Genomic DNA, 17,619 nt, shown 5'->3' with positions numbered 1-17,619 from the left:
AATCTGAATGCAGCACGTGTATCACAGACCATCAGGGGCTCAAGACACATTCTAGTTTTGTTGCCTGCTTGGACTGCCACGTTAACACAAGAAGAGCGCTGCTGGATGAAACTAAACGCCTACCTGAGTCCAGCATCTGGTTTCCCACAGTGGCCAACCAGATGCCTATGGGAAGCCCACAACCCAACGAGGGCAGTGGTCCTCTCCTGCTGCTGTTCCCCACCAAGCTCCACAGTTTAACTATTAGTGTGTGAAGAAGTATTTCCTTGTCTCTGTCCTGAATCTCCCACCATTCAGCTTGACTGGATGACCCCAAGTTCTAGTATTATGACAGAGGGAGAAAACATCTCCCTGTTCATGTTCTCTATCCCACACATAATTTTATGTGCACAAATGGGGAGGGTCAATTACCTGACATGCTACGATATACAGTTTGGTGGGTCACAAGCTGTGTAGGTCTAAGAATTCAGACATCGAACTCCTGAAAGGCAGAGATGGAGATGGGGTCATAGACATGTGACAAATTGGTGGGGCAATCAGATGTGTTCATGTTGGATCAGCACATAGCTAGATGAATGCGACAAGTGAATTCCCCACACCCACTGGACTGAAGATACAAGCCAAGAATGTTGGATAAAAGTATCACAACTGTACTGATTACAACAAAGGATCTGCAACAGGAGCTGCACTATAAATAAGTGTGGATGCCCTTTTAACCTGGGGTTTCAGGTTACCTTCCCTGAACCTGTCTGGGTGATCCCACTCTGACTTTACTCTCAACTTAAATGCCAGTCTGGGTTTTTCATTGCTTGCCCACCTGCTAGGGCCCTTGACTGCTCCAACCCATCCCCACTGATTAGCATTTATTGAGGCCCAAAGGCCATTCCCATCTTCCATTATCTTGAGCCAGCTGGTGATGAAAGGTAAGACAGGCCTGCAACCCTTCACCCATCTAGTGCCTCAGAGTCCCATGTGGCTGATGTTGCCAAATGCATTAAGCGATCTGGGTGCCTGAACTAGCCTCGAAGTTGTGACCTGTAATGATGAGCAAATTAGCCAATTTGAACATCACACACACACACACACACACACACACACGAGGATCACAGTGCAGACTGCAGAGTAAATGAAAAAGATGCATCCGTGACCAATCAGGGCACACACCCCAAAATCCTACTTAGTCCCCAAGTTGGTGACCAATTATTCCCACACTGCTGCACATGGAAGGTGGATGGGGTGCCACACCGAAGGAGAAGAGGCCATGTGGAGGACAGGGCAGCATGATGCTGGGGCCATTACACCACTTGTCCCCATTCCTACTGAATGCGGGGGGAGGCAACTCAACCCCACGTTGAGTGCCACATAGGGATGGTGGAGAATTCCGCCACGGACTCCAGTGAGGCCAGTTTCTTTGGAATCCGGTCCCCTGGAGTCCGTGGCAGAATGGAGCAATCCCCACCACCACCCCGCGGAATCCCCCTGGGATGAACCTACCTGGAGGTGGATGCAGCGGCGGCAGATGCGGCGGATGCAACAGATGCGGCGGCGGATGTGGCAGCAGCAGCTCTGGCTCCTCTCTGGGCCGCTGCCGGGCTGCTGCAGCCTCAAATGGCAGCCTTCGTAGCGGCCGCCATTTGCGTGGCTGCCTTTTGCCGTGATAGGCTATGTAAATACTTATGTAGCCTATCACAGCTTAATGCAAGGATGCAAATGGCGGCCACTACGATGGCCACGACTTGCGGCTGCAGCAACCCAGCAGTGGCCGGAACTCCAGCTATGGCGGGCCCCAGCCAGCAGCTCTATGGAAACACCATGGAGTGGAGCCAGCCGGGGAGGATTCCGGGGGGAGGGACCGAGTGCCTCCCCCCCACTGCGGATGCCCCAGAATGGAGCAAGGTAGGGGCTTCGTACACCCCTAGTGCCACAGGAGTGGCTTCATCAGTCACCAATAGCATCTCATCCTCCACATGTCTCTATGTTATTAAATAAATGCAGTCTGTAAAGCTGGCAGACATCATAAGGTAAGACTACATCTTTGTCAAATTACATATTTAGATTAATTACATCTTTGTCAATTACTCCTTTCAGTATGGAAATTCAGCTACATTCTATTTGACCTATTGGACAAAGGTGTCAGGAGCGCCCTAGCTGCCTCTTGCAGTCCCCACCAATAGCCAACTCAAGACACATATTCCTTTATTAATTTATGACTCTTTCAGAATACTAGTCGCTAGCGCCAAAGCAAGGAACAGCACTGGGGAAAGATGGCAGAGTAGCCTATGCTCCAGGTTAGGCAGTTGGTCCCCGTTTGAAGGAGAACCACAGGAAGACCCTGAACTTAAAGGCTAGGGAGAGATCCTCCCTCTTTCTCTTGGGTCCTCGGGACGTGACCATTGCTTGCATGCCAAACATGCACTGCACCTCCTTTCCGCGCCCTCCTGCTGTCGTCGCTCCTGGCATCAGCGTCGAGCATCCAGCAATCCCCCCTCCTGCACTCTCTCGCTGCCAGGGTCACTATCTATCTCAGGAATGCTGTGTGTGAGCTGCTGTGCCTGTGAGAGATGAGCGTGCTCCTCTCCCACGGATTGCTGTTCCTCCTCAGAATCAGAACTGCTCTGGGGCTCTATGGGCTCAGTCTCCACCCTGACAAAAGGATGGGTGAGACAAGAGCATAAAAATGCCTGGACTAGGGTCAGATCAAAAGGTCCATCTAGTCCACCATTGTGTTTACAATGGTGGCCAAGCCAGCAAGGTACCTCTGGAAGCTCACAAGGAGGGCATGACTGTGATGATCATCCTCTTTTGCATACCTCCCACACGGAGGGCAGCCTTCCCCAACATGGTGTCATCCAGGTGTGTTAGGCAGCAACTCCTAGCATTCCTGGCCAACGTGACCATCGGCCATGCTGGGAGTTGCAGTCCAACACACCTGGTGGACACCAGTTTGGAGAAGGCTGAGGGTGGGTGGGGGATTAGTTGTATATATTAGGGCTGTGCCGGGGGGCCCCGATCTGACTCAGAAGCCACTTTGCGGCTTCTGAGGCGGGCCCAAATTGGCTTGGGCAGATTTGGGGGACTCCCGACCCACCTCAGCCCCAAACCTGAAGTGGGATTTGGATGTCGAACCCCGCTTCGGGTCCCCCCTGATGCCCCTGCTCAAACCCCCTTACCTTGCCACTGCCACCCTCGCCGCCGCTGCCAACTGCTGAGGCCTGGATGCGTGTGGCAACTCTTACTGCAGGGAGTCACCATTTTTAAAATGGCAACCTCCTGGAACTTCCTGGAGGCTGCCATTTTAAAAATGGCAACTCCCTACAGTAAGAGTCACCACGCGTATCCAGGCCTCAGCAGTTGGCGGCAAGGATGGCTGAGGCAGTGAGAACAGCGATGGCAGTGGTGAGGGCAGCAGCAACAGAGGTGGCAATGGCGGCTCAGGTAAGGACCTGGAGGCACCGGGGGACTGGGCTGGGGGCAGGAAGAGCTCTGAAGCATACCGAGTGCTTCGAAGAGCCCCCGACCCACTCTGGGTCACTTTGTGCCCCCTCCGCTTTGCCTCAGAGGGGGCATAAAGTGACCCGAAGCAGCCCACTTCGACTCAGGGTTCGGGCCTTGGGCCAAAGTGGTGCACAGCCCTAATATTTAGTGGCTGCCACAAGTTCTCAAGTTCTGGCCATATCGCAGTCCAAACTTTGACTATGTAGAAACAATATCTGTCATAGCTCTGTGGTGGTCCCCAGTTTGCCTTAGTTTGGATTTCACACACCTTCAGGAATTCATCTAAATGTTTTAACCCTGTTGCAGCTGTGACTTCATTTAAGCCAGTAGTGCCAAGGCTCTGTCATTGTGGGTGGGGAAACTTGAGCAGTTGCTAAGGAAAGGTAAGATCCTTCTTGACTCTTCTTTCAAGCTTATTTTGTGTGGGGACATATTGGGTCCTTCTCTTTCCCTTTGTTATGAAATCTCAGGTTTCTCCAGTCAAAGTCCAACATGCCACTACACTGCCCTTTGCCAGCTCACTCTTCTATAACTGTCAGCTGTTCCTAATACATTGGATACTAAGCTATATACCACTGTTGCCTGTGTGCGTGAGCATGAATGCATATACCCACAAACATTTATAATACAGAGAGAGAGAGAGAGAGAGAGAGAATAACACAGCTACTTGCAATTTTGGAATCTCCTTGGAGGTGTGACTATGAGGGCTTTCAGAATGAGCACCTTCACTTCAAAATGTACCGCTACAGTACAGTATGCAACACATAATATTACCTTCTGCTGAACTACCATTGTGTTATCCCTCTGCCATTATTGTAGCAGCCATATCAGGGGTCAGACTAAGTAGCCTCATGCAGTCTCATGCTTCATGTTCTTGCTGAGCTCTTTCTCCCTTGAATATATTGTTGTAAGCTGACGAGACACAGGAATTCCTTATCTTGTCAAAGGTCATACAATTGTATATCTTGTTCTCTGCTGTTCTCTCCTGTTCTCTCCTTATCATGGCTACCCTATAACCCAGTTCTTGTATTATAAACAATGGTGCTAGGAGGAAAAATGTTGAGGATTGCAACCCCATGCGGGAGGGGGAGGAGGAGCCGTTTCATATGTGTCACAATGTCTATAAAACCAATGTGCTAATGTAAATCGGGGCTTCTGGCTCTTTGGAAACGATTCCAGCCTTAAGCCCGCGCGTTAAATAAAGAATCTCTTTTTCCTTCACTCCGTGGTCTCTCTGACTCTGGGTTCTGCAACATAAATGGTGCTGTGACTCGGATGTGGCAGGCTCTGAGCCAGACAGGTGGCAGTTGCCTGCTCTTGATCGCCGCACCGGGAAGACGAGCTCGGCGCATGCCTCCCTTTCTTGGCGCCACCGACCTTTTTGTCGAGTGAATGGGAGAAAGCCTGCACTGGGATCGCCCAAACGGCAGCGAGCAGCAAGAGAACCTTGGGAAGCGGAGGAAGGAACTTGAGCCCTGCCTGTATCGCAGCTGCAATTGAGTTGAAACCCACATTGGAAGCCTTCAGGAGAAAGGCAAGTATATGGGAAAAAGAGGGCCCCGCCTTTAGGGAGAAAGGCCACTGGGCAGAAAAAAAGAGGGCCCCGCCTTATGAAGAAGGTCAGTGTTGGTGGTATACGTATACAAAAGAACCTACTCCTTGCGGGTAGAAGGGGGGCCTGATCACACCCCCGAGTGGGCGCCAGTACCTAGCACGCCAGTACTCAGTAGGAAGCTGAGGAAGCTGGGGAAGCCGTTTTCCGCTCTGGTAAAAAGTGGGAAAAGTGGGTGGCAGGGACATATGGATGTAGTGGAGAGATTGATGATTGTGTGAGTGGCTACTGCGGTTTCTGAAGCATACCGTTGACCATCCGGGTGCCCAGGCCAGTAGCAAAGTGCGTGGTGTGAAAAATCCTCTTGTGTCGGCCAGTGAGACCCCTTACTCACTGACCAATTCCCATTCCCTAATTGTGTCTGTCTTCAATTTAGGAGGGAGGCTATGGGTGGTGGGGGAAGCAAACCTTGCACCCCCTTGAGATGTATGTCAAACAAAGAAATAAAAAGGTGTTTTTTTAAAGATTCAGAATAGAAAGAGAAAACAGCAAAAAGCTCAAGGTCGAGCTGAGAGGAAAAAAACAAGATCTGAGGCTGTTAATTAGAAAAATGTTGCAGGACAGTCTGGCTTTTAACAAAGCGTGGGAGCGTGAGAGTGTAAGGCCGAAGACGTAGCTGTTAGCCTAGCGCGCCGAGAGAGGGGGGGCAGGAAAATTGCCCACAACTTTCTGAGTTGTGCAACATCATCACCTCGCCTAATTGAGATGAAATCCCTAAGAAATGGAAACTGAAAATGAAGACCCAGAAGATGAAGGCAAAATAGAAAATAAAGGTGAAGAATCAGCCCCCAGAGCACAGGCTAGACCCCTCTTCGAGTGAAAAGTGTGCCATAAGACTGTCCCAAAGCAGAATGAAGCAGAAAGACCATGTTGAAGATCTCTGTCAAGGTAACCGTGTTTAGCTTTGAACTGTGTTAAAATTGCATAGAGCCTGTAGCTACTGACCATCAGCTATATGATTTCTGAAGAGCGTAACCATTAAGCTTTTGCCGTGGGATTCCCTGCAATGAAGAAATCTCACTGATTTGAGTGTCCAGTGTTACACTGCCTAAGTGTGTGTGCTAAAGAGACCAAGAAACCAGACAGCATGTTCCTGGCCAAGCCAAAATCACGCTACTGCCATGCTCCTGGAAGCTGCAATAAACTGTGTAAGCTGGGAGACCCAACCTGATTGAGAAGAAAAGAAGATATTGGAGCAACTGTCTTAAAAAACAATGAGATCTGTGTAGCTGGCTGGCTGACGCTGTCAGTGATGTTACAACTTTAAATTAAGACTGTTTTCCTGTTTGAGACCCCAGCGAAGAAAGCTAACCCGAGTTATTTGTTGCCCGTGCCAAAGCAAGAATTTGGTGGCCCTGTACCTCATCGTGTCCTGTTTTGAGCTTGGGATTTACAAATACAAACAAACTGAGAAGCTTGCCTTTGAAGTCCTGCAAATCACCCCACCGCCTCCCCGAAGATTAATGGCTGCCTGAAAAATGCAAGTATAAAGCGATGCCCATCACCCCCCAGCGTCCTGAGTTTCGGCACTCAGTGTTTCAGTGCTTTCGTGTACCAGGTTAGAAGAGAAAAAAAAAAAAAAAAGAGTAAGTTTTTAAAATGTCTGTGAGAACCTGACAGAAGTAAAATAAAATTTACAGAGGAGTTGCCCAGGTTAAAGCGTCACAGCTAGAGAGCTGAGCTGTGCCGCTCTGTTTAGACAGAGGCCTTGCTAAAAAGTTAAAGGCCCTTGTCTGTCAAAAGGGGTGTAGGGCCACACTTTCCCTTTTTAAACTCATGCAAAAGTGGAGAGCCTTTGCTGGAAACATCGCATCTTCATTGCCCAGAGCCGTCTCTGTTTGCTTCCATCAATGTCTGGGCTTTTTAGAGACACTCTGCACATGAACTAAAATTTTAAATTGTCAAAGACTTGCCATGGACAGTGCTGTGAAGCTTTTGATAAACTTGAACTCTCATCGCTGTGGACCGTGTGTCTATGTTTGTAGTCAGCTCAGTGTACAGCAGGCTAAGTTTGATCTGTAACTTTTAGATTTCCTTTTGCCAGAATTCATGCAGCATAGAGTTGCCGATGCAAAAATGGTGACCTAGAACTCTGCGTGTGTGGGTATGCCCGTCCCTTGATTTTAATGGGCCCTGAGCTTTCAGCCAGAAGACCAGTATGATTGCTGGATCTGCTCCATCATGCCTTACCATGCAAGAAGTGTTTTCCATTCATTGTGTTAAATTGCAGAAAAAGTTTGTTGTATATATTTTATGATTTCTTAGATATCATAAAGTATATGTGATATTTGCAGATTAGTGTTAGTTGCAACTCCAAATAATACTAAGTGTGGTTCCCAATGGATGACGAAGAGAAAAGACAAAAGCAAGTAGAAAAGAAAGAATAGAGAAAGTAGAAGACAGATAGAGAAGAGAGAAAAAGAAAAGGCAAAAGGCAAAGAAAAAACATTTGTAAAAAAAGAAGCGTGGCCATAGTTGCCCCCAGGGTAAATTAAAAGCAGCTGATTGTGCCTGGAGCTTATTACCTGGGGTAAAGTAGCCACAATAATGTAATAGTTCTTTAAAATGAAGAAAATGTAACTAGAAGGAGAAGAAGAGCCTATCCCAAATGTGTGTCAGTGGGACTAGTGTAAGGCAGAAAAGTTTAAGTAAGTTTAACTTGAAAAAGACAAATAAAGAGACAAGGCTGGTGCATGGAGCAGAAAGTTTTATATAAAAAGTTTGAAACATGATCTGCAATACAGGCAGATCAGCAAAGAAAAAGAAAGCAAAAGAAAGAGAAAAAATTTGTCTTCCCATACTAATAAATAAAAAGTGTTATCAAGCACTTTGGGAAGCGAAGTTGTTTACAGGAAGCTGTGCCTGAGAACCAAACACTTCTAGCCTATGCTGAAAATGCTTGCTAGTGTTATGGGTAACATGTATAGTATAAAAACCCATTTAGCGCAATAGCTCATGGTTCAGAGAAGCTGTCTGATCCAAAAATTAAGTACGCCTGTGTGCTGTAAGTTACCCAATAAAGTCTCCTTGTAAGTAACCCCCCCCTGCTGGAATCCCAAAACACAAGTTGGGCTAGAGCGCCTCACCCAGTATCAAACCCTGCTGTTAGAAGCCATGAAAAGCAGGTATAAAGAAGTCAATTAATATGACCAAAGTGTCTAAAGTGCTGCAAGGTGCCACCGAGGCCCCAGAGCGTACTTGGAGCATCTTTCAAATGCCTATCGCCAGTACACCCCCCTCGACCCAGAGGCCCAAGAAGACGTAAACGAAAAAAGAAAAGAAGAAGACCCGGCAGAGGCAGAAGATTCTTTAAAAAAAGAACCAGTGTGCCCAGTGTGGACAAGATAGACATTAGTGGCATGAATGCCCAAATAAAATAAATCAAATACACAAAGGAAAAAACCAAAGAGGCCAGAATGGGCGAAGAGGGAGACAGCTTGAGAGGGGCCGTGATATTGACTGTGAGGGGCCGTGACATTGACTTCATAATTGACACTGGAGCAGCATCAAAAGCAAGCAAACGTTAGCCTTAAACAAAAAGTTCAAACACTGAGCAAAGTTCTTCAAGCCCAGCGTCGCTTTGTCTTAAAAAAATAAGCCATTCCCATCACAGAAGCTCATCCTTTCCAACCAAGAGTTAAAGTATGAGTTAAAGAGGGAAAAATAACCCTTTGACTCCCAGATAGAGAAGACTGAAAACTGTCATACTTTCCACCCCCGCAGCTATGAAAGCAGCTAAAATTAAACCCTGGATACATTGGACACAAGTCAAAAGAGCGAGAGGGGGAGAGTAGACTGTAAACAGAAATCCTGAAAATCCTTTAAAAATCATTCTGAAAAAGCAGTAAGAAGACTCAGGCTAGACCTTACTGTGGACACACCGGGAAACTGTCCCCCTGCGTACGGTCAGACCTGCAACTGGAGAATTAAAGAAGGGGACTAGACCCTACTGCAGCTTGCCAGGTGAATAGCTGCCCAGCGTACGGTCAGATCCCAAAGAAGATCAAACATGTGTGTTGTAGTGTTAGTAGTGTTGCATTGTGTTTCCTTAATAAGGTGCAAAAAGGGGGGTCTGCCCCTAGAAAAAGAAGTTTGTCCCAGTGATTTGCTGATAATTACTGGCTTCACCTGGCTAACATCATAAAAATAAAACATTTTTGTTTGCCAAGAGGTATACCTGCAAACAGGCTTATTAGCTCTTGCCTAATACCTGTCTGTAGACATCCTGGGAAAATTCAAAAAGATACCATGTTAAGAGTTTATGGTGTAAGTTTAACTTATTCCCAAAATGCTAATTGGGGCGTGGTTGCAAAGATCCTACCCCCTACAGAGTTCACTCTACGCACCCCCATCATTGCTGAAACAAATGCTACGTGTGCACAAATGCTTAATTGTCAAAATTTTTTCCAGAAAATACAAAGCTATCCCTGGCCCCCTTCCACTGTAATAAAATTCAAAACATATCTTTTAATGATGCCCACATACTTTTGCCTCATGGATGGTTTTAGACATGTAATTCCCGCACTTGGTCATTCATTCCTGCCAACTTGTCTGATAACCACCCATGTTGCCTCAGCCGCCAATTGAACTGGTGCCAATTCTTCCCCTGTAGCCCGAGAAAATCCGTCAACGGCAGCCTCGAGCACTCCAACTAACTAAAAATTGTAATAGTCATGTGCAGTTATATTCTGACTCAGAAAAATTGGCCTTAGCAATGTCACTGGTTAAGGTTCCAGGTTTAGCCTTGGCTAATGGTCTAAAGAACAACTGGTTAGCTTGCAGCTTAGCCAAAAGCATAAATGCCACCTCACGAGCATTGTCATTGTTAAATAAAGAGTTGCGTGATCTAAGAGGTGCAGTTCTAGAAAATAGAGCTGGTATAGATTACCTCTTCCTTCTTCATCATTTAAGTTGTGAGACACACCAAAAGCTCTGTTGTTTTAACTTAACTGATAATGGCAATGCTGTAGATGAACAGATCAACAAGCTGCACAATATAGTAGCTAACAAAACAATAAGACAAAACAATTAGCTCAATTAGTTAACCCCTTGGCTTCCAGATCTTAGCTAGCTTAAAAGCATTGTTCATCCTAATTCTATCAGTATTGTTCATAAAAGTTCTGTTATGTCTCTGCGTTCCTTGTCTTATGCGCTGTTTAACCAATCTGTTTTATGTCTCAGCTAGTAAAACTGCTGCCCTCTATGCTCTAATAGCCCAACAAGAGGCTAAGTAATATGTATGTCACAAAAAGCTTTGTATGGTTATCAGAAATGCTATAATTGTAATAAAATTATGCATTTAAGGGGGGAATGTAGCAGCCATATCAGGGGTCAGACTAAGTAGCCTCATGCAGTCTCATGCTTCATGTTCTTGCTGAGCTCTTTCTCCCTTGAATATATTGTTGTAAGCTGACGAGACACAGGAATTCCTTATCTTGTCAAAGGTCATACAATTGTATATCTTGTTCTCTGCTGTTCTCTCCTGTTCTCTCCTTATCATGGCTACCCTATAACCCAGTTCTTGTATTATAAACAATGGTGCTAGGAGGAAAAATGTTGAGGATTGCAACCCCATGCGGGAGGGGGAGGAGGAGCCGTTTCATATGTGTCACAATGTCTATAAAACCAATGTGCTAATGTAAATCGGGGCTTCTGGCTCTTTGGAAACGATTCCAGCCTTAAGCCCGCGCGTTAAATAAAGAATCTCTTTTTCCTTCACTCCGTGGTCTCTCTGACTCTGGGTTCTGCAACATTATTAGTCCTCACTTAAGCGTGAACATTCTTTGATATCATATCACAGTATATGTTTGCTTTACTCTGTTCTGGCTGCATTGACACATCCTACATCCTTCAGGTGTTCTTTAAAACAGGATTTGCCTATCATTGAAAGCAAATATAGAGGTATCCTGTAATACCTGTTTTTTTCATCCAGTTCACTCCGAGAAAACTTCAAACACCTTTAAGCTAATTCTGTGATGAAAACAGATTTCTGAAGTATCAGACAGTTCAAAGCATTTAAGCACCCTGGGCAATGGCCAGAGTTGCCAACCAGCTGGTAGTTCTTTGCTGGTCTGCCCAATAAACTCTTCTGCCACATAACTGGAACTGGGGTCTGAAAAGCCAGTAAAGTTCAAATTCTGGCAGGCCCCCTACATGATCTAACATAGCATAGTGCCCTCCAGATGTTGCGGACTATAACTCCCAGCATTCCTGACGATTGGCCATATTAACTGAGGCTTCTGGGAATTGCAACCCGAAACATCTGGAGGGGACCATGTTGGGGAAGGCTGACCTAACAGCTTCTGTTTCATACACAATCCACCAGGTTTTCTGTGGCTCCACCCTTGACACCCCCAAATTCAACTTGGCTCTGCTCCTGACATTTACCACCTTGCTACTGTGGGCCCTTTTCCTAAATATTTGACCTTTCCAGAGTATCCTGGTAGACCACATGATACTTGCACTGAATTATCACAATTGCTTGCAATGTCCTGGAGTTACATTATATCACTCCAAGGCATTGTGGACAATTTCAATGGCAGCTGCCCAGTGCTCAACAGAGAAGCTACTGCCACTACCAACCCCCTGTGCTAAGCCAGCCTGTTCACTTCCAGAAAACTTGCACTACCTGTTCAGGGGTAGGTTTGCCAACTTCTTAATGGAAGAATAATGTTTCCCTTGGATGGGGAGAGTAAGTGGACCCAAGATAGGTTGATGCGACATGAAAGAAAATATGGCAAATAAAGAGTGACTTCTGCAAGTCTGGGTTCAGCAGCTGGGATCTTTGGGCATCCACTGCTGTTGTCCTCAGGCCCCTGTTTGGTACTCTGATGGACACAGGGCCATGACAAGTGTGATTGCTTACACTGCCATGAAGTGATGCTACATTGCCCCAAGGCATTGCAGGCAATTTCAATGGCAGTCGCCCAGCACTCATTAATGGACTTACCACCACCACCACCCTCCTCCAATAGGCCTGCCTGACTTCCTCCACATCCAGTGGAAATCAGGAGGAAGTGGAGGAAGAGGGGAGGGGCTGCCCACTGACATGGGGGACACCATAGTAGAGATGTATGAGAATTTCATTTTTGCTCACAAAACATGTGAGTATGCCCTGTTCGAAGGCCCAACTGTGAGTGCATGACAGCTGAAAATGTTCACAATTTGCCAGACGTGTGCTCATGTTTGATTTGTGCAACTTTCCAGCTTGATTTCACACAAATTTCCCCTGTAGATGGAATCAGCTCCACTTTAGGCTATGGAGAAAAGTTGTGCAAATTAATAACTTGTGGCTGATCGCTGCTCAATTTGCGCAATTTTGCAATTTACACAGAGCAAGCAACAATCGCAAATGCGGACAGGAACTGGGCATGAGACAAGTGGTGAGATGATGTCCAGAGAATCCTAGCAGTCTTGAACACTGTTCATTTGCTCATCCCTATACCACAGAAGGCCCTACATCAAGGGTCCTCTCAAATCTGGCACCAGTCCTGGACATTTGGATTTTCTTATGTAGAGCAAAATATATCCAGACTAGAAATCAGAACACAAAGAAAACAAAGGGTACAAAGGCAAGAGAACACCTCAAAACTGAAGAAAGGCAGACTTAGGCAAAGTAAACCAACCCACCTGCCCTAAAAATAGTAATGGAAGCATTCTGAGAGCAAGCAGGCTCTCACAAATACTTTCATTATCCAATGGTTTCTGGATCTTAACAAAGGCATAACCTACCCAACTTTCACCCATGAACCAATGGAGATTTGGAACTGAAGGCAACCAGGAGTTCAGCACTTTGTACAATGCAGAATTCAGTGGGCCTCCTCTAAGTATGACTATGTCTGGGCCCAACCCACTAATAGCAAACACATTCTTCAAGTGTCAATTGTTATGTAGCTGAAAGCGCACCATCCATGCACAACAGGGAGGCTTGTGGGAACCGGGGGGGGGGGGGGGTATGTGCACACACACATATACACTTTAGAAAAACAGCCAAAGGGAGAGACCTCAAACAACCCAATGAGGACTGAGCATCCTCAGTGTCCACAGAATGCTGAGTTCCCCCAGAAAATGGGGGACAGGGGAAGCAGAATGAAATGGAATATTTTGGAAAAGCACATAGCTGGCTGGCTGGAGCCCTGAGCAGGAGCACTCTACACTGCAACATTTTGTTGCAGGCCCAACTTGTTGGATGACTACACATCAATTCATATTGCTATGTTTGTCATATAATGGTTGACGATAACATACCCATTATATGATAAACATAGTGTTACCCAATGTGTTCCTCTAGATAAGACTATAAACTTGTACACATTCTCAAGATAAGCATTTAAGGCATCTTTTAAAATTTGGTAATAGTGTGTCTTTGGCAAGACTGGACCCAATAAGACACACATGCTTGCACGCACGTGCGCACACATACACAGGCATCTTCAAACAATGGGGAATTTATTAAAACACAAGAATTAAAAATGTACACTCATTAATCTGGGGAAATTAACTTGGTAGAGTGTTCATGAATCACAACAAGCAAAACATATACATAAACATGGGAGAAGACCTTCAACAGTTGCAGAGAGAACCAGATTGTGGGGAAATTAGCTCAGTTCTCTTGGTGGCTGAATCCGAGGGCTCTGCTGCTTAAAGCTAGGCCACAGACATTCATTCAGTTCAGCCTAGATGGGGGTGGGCCTGTGGGTGTGAAGATGTCAAGAGGTGGGGGTAAGTAGATCGGAATTCCTAACACTCTTGGGAAAGCTGCAAAAGAATAGTTTCGGGTGAGTGTAAGAGTGGGGAAAGGATTTTAGGGAGGGTTGTCCTAACAAAAGATGGTATGCTCAGTCTAATCCTGATGCATGATCACTGTAACAAAAGAGGGTGAGGGAAGGAGCTTAAAGGAAAGGTTCCTCCTGTGCAAGCACCAGGTCATTACTGGCCCCTAGAGGGACACCGCTTGCGCTGACGTTTTCATGGCAGACTATCTAGAACTTAAAACACATTCACACCAGTTTATGATGCTTTAAGCACTGCACTCCTGTTTCCTTTCAAGAAGGGGAAATGGGCTTGCATGTACTGATGTGAAACAGGCCCCTCTCTTTGACTACTGTCACTGACAGCTTGATTGCTACCCTCAGCTTGTGGTGGTTTAGTGGCAAGAGTGTTGGACTGGGAGCTGGGAGATCTGGGTTCTAGTCCCCACTCGGCCATGGAAGCTCACTGGGTGACTTTGGGCCAGTCACACACTCTCAGCCCAACCTACCTCACAGGGTTGTTGTTGTGAGGATAAAATGGAGAGGAGGAGGATAATGTAAGCCGCCTTGGGTTGCTCGCAAGAGCAAAAAAGGCAGGATATAAATGCAATAATAATAATAAATAAATAAATAAATAAAGTCTTGTAGAAATGTGCTGGGAGATAAAGAGGAAACAAAAGGGAGCAAACAGGGCTCCAGCTGCAATCCTTTCCACTAGTTTGGCTGGGGAAGGCTGCAGCAAAGTGGCTGAGGCTTCCACCAAGTACAGCTTAAAACCAGACTGAATTAGTACAGGCACACACACTCACAACAGGGGAAGAGGCTGTAGAGTAGGAGGCTACAATTTGTATAAGGATTTTCTGAAAACCGAGCAGAAATTAAGAGATAGGTCTATGAGACCCATTCCTGTAGCTGAAGTTTGGGCTGCACTGAAACTTCTGAATCTCAGCAGGCAAAGGGGAAATATATCCATTTAAAGTGGTTGTATCAGATCGTGGCCTGTGGCTAGGTGAAAACCTAAGTGACCAGATTTCGATGAGACTGGGCAAAAACTGGTGGAGCAGCAACAAAACCACAGCATCCCATGCTCTCATTTCTCTCTTGGCTTGCCAAGGGTAGCAGGGACTCTGGGGTTTGTCTCTCTCCAAGAGAGCTAATGGTATTCCCTCTGGCTGTGGGGTGGCAAGGAGACTGAAATGGGGTTCAAGTAGCAAGGACCTACTGTAGATGGCATTGGTCCTACAGCTATGATTGTAACCAATCAAAAGCTAGCACATGGAGTGCACAAAATTGGGGAGGGGGGATCTAGTTTACACGAAGACGTTGACATCATAGCTGTCATGAAAAAACACAAAGGTTGCAGAAAGATTCCCAAGTATTGAGAATGACTGTTCCTGCCTAAAACAGCCATTCTGTTGATGAGGTTGATCACCCCACTCCCAGAGCCATTAAAAAAACAAACAAGCAGGTGATTTCTGAGATGGGACCACTTCAAAAACTGGTGACACTATTTGCACACTAGACCTCCCATTCTTACATCAAGAAGCTATTTGACTTATAATCAGGAGGGGGATTCACTTCAGGGTTCGATTCTTGCCAGTATGATTAATTTTATCTCTTGCCTGCCTTGAAGTTTTTTGCATGTATGCAGTTTTGATTGGTTAAGTAATGCCAGATCCAGCCTTGCACTCCTGACTTAAAGCCCTTGAGTAATCTCCTTTGATAAGGTCAAAATTTCTCACCTTGGCTCAAGCCAAATTTCTCTTACAGGCACCATGCTTCTGGTTGCCAGTACCATGGAGGTGGCAGGGCCTTCTCTACTACAAGCAGCTTGCTAACAGTGGTCACTTGATTATTTAATTGGCTATGAAAGCAAAGATAAGATTGACTAGGAAGAGCTTTGTTATAATATGAATGCTGTAACTGTGAATGGAGGCAATCTTATCAAATGGGAAGGTTATGACTTTATAAGCCTTGCCTTAACAGACTACATAAATTGGTGCTACCTGACTCTGTCTTACACACAGGAACCAGAGGGCTGTACGATGTTGTGTTTGGCTTTCTCACACAATAAATGATTTGCATTAGTTGACCCAATCAGCTATATTATGGCTGGAGGAAATAAGAGGGATTTGCCCAAATGAGTCCATGGCTAAAGAGGGATTTAGAACTAGGCCTCTCATTTCAGCACTCTAACTAGGTAAGCCCACCAATTCATGGATACACTCTAGCCTGGCTTTCCCCCGTCCTGGTGCCCTCCAGATGTGTTGGACTGCAACTCCCAGCATTCCCAGCCAGCATGGCCAATGATAGAAATTGCAGTCTAACCACGGATGTCACCGGGTTTAGAAAATGTGAAAGTCTATGCACACAGATGTCTACAGATGTAGTCTTCCGCACTGCAGATGTCTACACTCAAGATCTGGGCACTGGGTTGGGGCTAGCTAGAACACATGATATTGGGGGCAGGGCTGACCTCTTCAACACATGGATCCCCCTTCATATGAGTAACACATGAAAGGGGCTTCTAAGGCTGCAATTCCAAACACAGTTTCTTGGGAGTATCCCCCACCAAACACCATGAGAACTATTTCTGAACATGTAAAGGACTACATTGTAAGTCAATGCAAGGTATCACTATGGAAGGGAAATTCCTGATGACCAAAAATCTGATGGCAGCACCTATCAGTTTTAAATGTTTGAGTCCTTTATGGAGTATGTGCTTAAAATCATATATTTGAAATCTTTGAGTCCTTTATGGAGCATGTGCTTAAAAGCATATATTAGCACCTACAAGTTCATTTTGGCATTTAGAAATGGGAGGTGGGGTTGTCCCAGCCCTGACAGAAGCAGAAGCTGTTTCAAGCAGGTATTCTGGTTTTTTAAAAAATACTGTTCTAAACACTGCCATGTATAAGAAGAGCCTGATGTCAGATACCCTTCTATGCTGCAAGAGATGCTGCCAAACTACGAAGAATGAAAAAAATATGACCTGGAAAACATTTCTCACTGGAAAGCCAGAGCACTGAACAAACTGCTGCATTTGTTAGTGCTGATCAGAATAAACCACGGTTAGAACCGTGGCAGAAGGACACCGATGAGCAACCATTTACTCTGATTAGAAAATGGTACATCAGGGATGGGGAATGTGTGGCCTTCCAGATGTTGTTGGGCTGCAACTCCCATCATCGCTCACCACTGGCTATGCTAGCTAGGGCTGATGGAAGTTGCAGTCCAACAACATCTGGTCAGAGATGGCTGCCCACCTATGTCTTAGAGCAGCACTATGTGTTCCACATGGTGATTGCTGCTAGAGTGTGCACATGAGTTTTGTTTGTAAAAGGGACACTTTTGTGTCACTTTTCATCACGCAAAAGGATGGATATTTGAATGATTCTCAGTGGCAAATATGGCAATGTTTCCTAGGGATGTACGGATCCCCTTACCTGGGGTCCGTGGGGGGTCTGCAGGCAGGGGGACTCGATCCAGTCCTCCCCCCAGAATCCTCCCTGGCCAGCTCCACTCCGCGCAGAGTCTGCGGAGCCACCAGCTGGCTCCGGCCGCAGCCGGTCTGCGGATGCAAATGGCGTCTGGCGTAGCAGACATCATTTGTGTCCCTGCCTTTGGCCGTGATAGGCTACGTAAAGATTTATGAATAGTGCTGGATAGTGGCTGTTCATGGGGTGGTCTATTAGCAGCAAGATATATGGAAGACACATTCTGTTGAAACTAGGGATGGCGGAGAATTCCGCCACGGACTCC

Source organism: Heloderma suspectum, chromosome 3, assembly GCF_057233095.1.
Source record: "Heloderma suspectum isolate Gila_16-S chromosome 3, 16-S_ref, whole genome shotgun sequence".
Classification (NCBI taxonomy): Eukaryota; Metazoa; Chordata; class Lepidosauria; order Squamata; family Helodermatidae; genus Heloderma; species Heloderma suspectum.
This window is presented reverse-complemented; position numbering follows the sequence as displayed.